This window comes from Amphiprion ocellaris, chromosome 5 (genome assembly GCF_022539595.1).
Source record: "Amphiprion ocellaris isolate individual 3 ecotype Okinawa chromosome 5, ASM2253959v1, whole genome shotgun sequence".
Classification (NCBI taxonomy): domain Eukaryota; kingdom Metazoa; phylum Chordata; class Actinopteri; family Pomacentridae; genus Amphiprion; species Amphiprion ocellaris.
In genome coordinates, this window is record NC_072770.1 from 37,908,015 (window position 1) to 37,911,615 (window position 3,601).

Genomic DNA, 3,601 nt, shown 5'->3' on the forward strand with positions numbered 1-3,601 from the left:
AAAATTGACTCATTTCAGTGTTTCTGTGACTCATTTTTAGCCTTGCCTTGACTCCCTGCATCATTCAGGTGAGTTTCCCTCCCTGAGTGTTTACATCAGCGTCTCATAACGAAGCTGAGACGCCGCCAGGCTGAAAATGTGGAAGAAATGGGCGGGAACCGAGCTAATGACCGTGACTTTGATTGCCAGCCTTTGTTCTGGCTTTCGGCGGGAGAAAGCACAATTAGCGCCGCTCTGACAGTCCATCAGAGCTCCTGAAATTGGATTCCGGTCCAGAGTGGCTTTCATTAAACCCTCACTGACACAGCAATGCAGCTTATTTACTTAAGGCGGAGGCTGCGAGTGGCTGCTTCACGTCAGATTCCTGCATCACCTGCTAACACACATCAGAAAATAAGAGAGTTCATCTCTCAGAAACACCTCCTGCCTCTCAACATGTGTTGGATCTGGTACATCTGGAGCTCTGAAGATCTGCAGCTCCATCTAGTGGAACCGAAACTCAGCTTTTACTCATTAAATACAGTAAAACAGACAGAAGACTGCAGTGAAACCTCATGTGTTTGGGACATTTCGACTCTGAGATTCCTCCTTTTATAATTCACACTGGAATTAAAATGAGCAAAATTGGACATAAAAAGGCCACATGGAGACAAAAAATGACTAAAATGAGATACAAGAGACACAAAAATGACCAAAATTAGACACAAAATAACCAAAATTAGACATGAAATTATCAACATTGGACACAAATGTCCAAAATTAGATGCAAAACAACCAAAATTAAACATAAAATAACAAATTAGACATAAAATGACCAAAATTAGACACAAAATGATCAAAGTTAGACACAAAATAAGCAAAATTAGACACAAAATGATAAAAGTTAGACACAAAATAACCAAAATTAGAGATAAAATAACCAAAAATTTGACATAGAACGAAGAAAATTAGACACAAAATGACCAAAATTAGACACAAAATAATCAAAATTAGAAACAACATAACAAAAATTAGGCATAAAATGACCAAAATTAGACACAAAATAATCAAAATTAAAATCATCTTGCAGCAAAAACTTCTCCCGCGATTAACATTTTTTTAAAAATTTAAAGAATGTAAAAACATGAATGTTTTCGGTGTCTCTGGGCAGCTCTTAATGCTATTAATTGTTCATATTTTATATTTATTTCATCTTCACATATCGTCTCTTGTTGTCTAAAACATACTAAATGAATAAACTTTGATTTGACACCACTAAAAACTGCAGCAGGTTTGTTTTTTGATCTGCATTCTGCGGTCGTCTGATAATTATTTCTGTTTATTTACCCTTTACTTAAACAGGAAGTCCCTTAAGATTATGAATAAAAACACATCCACAGACATGAGACTAAACTAAAGCACATTAAAACCACCGAGCTGGTAGAGACACAAACACATTTCTAGATCAGAGCTCAGAGAATCACTCAGCTGTACAGTTTCTGAAGGTTATTCCAGGACCACAGCAGAAAAACAGCAAATTCAGGTTAAATCCATTTAGATGTGCAGGAATCGAGGTAAATGACAGAAAATAACAGGTAAGAACTGAGCTGAGAGAGGAAATAAACCTGCTGTTTCCTCAGGATGAAAAAAGAAACCAGATCTGATGCGACACACTAATGTAAGCTGGAGATGAACAGAAAGAACAGTAGCAGAACGAAGATAAATAACAATAAATAATGATAAATAACAATAAACAACCATAAATAAAGTCCTCAGAATGGACTCAGAACAACGTTTTCATACAGTAAAGACAAACAAGAGGATTTCCTTTACCCTAAAACATATCTAGCCTTCCAAAGCCTGCTGCTGAGGAACATCATGATGTTGCCACCACCGTGCTTTACACCAAAATTAAACATAAAATGACCAAAGTCAGACACAAAATGACAAAAATTAGACATTAAGTAACAAAAATCTGACACAAAATAACTACAGAGACACAAAATGAGGTAAATTAGACAAGAACACAAACAAAAAAAAGTGACTACAAAGAAACACAGTGACAGAAATTAGACACAAAATTGCCACAATTAAATATAAAATAACCAAAATGAGAGACAAAACTATCAAAATTAAACATAAAATAATCAAAATCAGACACAAAATTATCAAAATTAAACACAAAATAACAAAAATTAGACATAAAATGACCAAAATTGGACACAAAATGACCAGAATTAGACACAAAATGATCAAAATTAGACATGAAATGATTATCATGATGCTGCCACCACCATGCTTTACAGTGGAGATAATGTGTTTGTGATGATGTTCACTAAACATATCATCCAGTCTTATGGTCATAAAGCTCCATCCTGGTCTCCTCAGACCAAAGAACCTTCTTCCAGGTGTCTTCAGAGTCTCCACATGTCTTCTGGTGAACTCTAGTCCAGATTTAATTAGAACTTTTTCCATCAGAGTCTTTCTCTTTGTCTCCATGAAGCTTTGACTGGTGAAGAACAGACAACAGTTGTTGGATGAACAGTCTCTAACATCTCAGCTGCTGAAGCTGGAACTCCTTCAGAGGAGTCATAGGAGTCTTGGTGGCCTCCTTACTTAGGGTCTAGTAACTTCTATAGAGGAGTCATAGGAGTCTTGGTGGCCTCCTTACCTAGGGTCTAGTAACTTCTATAGAGGAGTCATAGGAGTCTTGGTGGCCTCCCTCTCTAGTCTCTTTCTCCTTCAGAGGAGTCATAGGAGTCTTGGTGGCCTCCCTCTCTAGTCTCTTTCTCCTTCAGAAGAGTCATAGGAGTCTTGGTGGCCTCCCTCTCTAGTCTCTCAGGTCTTGAGGACGTCCTGCTCTAGTCAGATTTATTCATGTTCTATCTTCCTTCCATTTCTTAATGATGGATTTAACTGGACTCCAGGAGATCTTCAGGAACTTTAAATGTTCTTGTATCGTCTTGACTGATGCTTTCCAACAACCTTTTCTCAGAGTTTCTTGGAGTTCTTTAGTCTTCATGGTCTAGTTCTATCCAGGAGTTCTGATTCTAGATCCAGGAGTCTTTATACCACATTCACTGATTGTTTGATTTCTAATTACTTCCACTTTAAAGATGGTGAAAACTGATGCAATCACTGATTTTTCATTTTTATTTTATTTTATTGACATTAGTTTGAAGAAATATGTTTCCACTTTGACATAAAAGACTCGTCTTTGGAATTTCCTGTCAGAAAAGCCAGCAGTGACAGGTTTAGTTGCGTGATTAAAGGCCGACCCGTCCGCTCTGCCTAAAGCAGTGATTTCAATGCATGACACATATTTCTCAGAGCGTAACACTTCCTCCAACGAGATGATAGAATAATGAAATGTTTGGGACTCAGCCGTCGACGTGTTGTCGTCTGAGTCGCCGTGTTTAAAGTAAAAGACAGACTGCAGCTGTTGTCCGTTCCCCCGGCGTTCAGCAATCTTCACAGCAAACAAAGCATCCGATTCTTTGACAGTTAGTTTAGTTTACAGAATCCTGATCCGCAGATCAAACACAGCTCACAGGGGGCTAAACTCCCAGATATATATAGAGTAAAGGCATAATGTGGGTTCACTGGTGTGCTGTTGTGTTTT